The following is a 776-nucleotide window of genomic DNA, read 5'->3' on the forward strand; positions in this document are numbered from 1 at the left end:
TCTGATAAGCAGGATATCTGATATGCAACCCCTGTTGAGAGGGTTGTTTGACCCCCAAAGGGATTGTGCCCCACAAGTTGAGAACCACACTTCTAGAAGCTTGAGTGGAGCTGTCCCGCAGCTCCACGAACCTGGGTTCCCTCAGGCGGAGGTTTTAAAGGACCTGGAAAAATATAGGGTTGAGAAACAAGAGAACACGGAGGCCAAGTAGCGTTCGTATCAGGGCTTCACTTTACTTAGCAATATTTTGAGAATATATAGGCACAGGGAAAACTGAAACTGAATCTCCAGGTACAAGATATATGCATAACATAAACACTGCAGCAGACATTAGACAGAGTCCCCAGCAACTCAAAGTCCCCAGGCAGGTAAGCGTATGTTAGTGTTCATAACTCAGTGTGACTTCCAGGCAGCTCCTCTTCAAAGGCGAACTGTCAGTCTGTAGAGGGCTATTGTTTTAGCCCCGCAGGTAGCCACCACAGGCTGAGCTGAAGGGGCATGGGGGAGCGGGACAAGAGAGGCTGGAGGCCACAATCATGTTTTGTGAGCACTCAGATTGGCTGCCCATATTAAAGTATTTACCCAGACAGTGAGATGGGTTTGGAGACCAGTTGGCTACAAACCAAGTCTGAAAGAACAGATACATCCCAACATCAAAAACAAGAAACAAAACACCCAAGGGGAACAGACTGGTGGTTTACTGACATGACTGCCAATTTCCCCAGCAGGCATATTACTAGCTATGGCAGAACTAATGCCAAATGAGCTTGAATTCC

This window comes from Mastomys coucha, unplaced genomic scaffold (assembly GCF_008632895.1).
Source record: "Mastomys coucha isolate ucsf_1 unplaced genomic scaffold, UCSF_Mcou_1 pScaffold15, whole genome shotgun sequence".
NCBI lineage: Eukaryota > Metazoa > Chordata > Mammalia > Rodentia > Muridae > Mastomys > Mastomys coucha.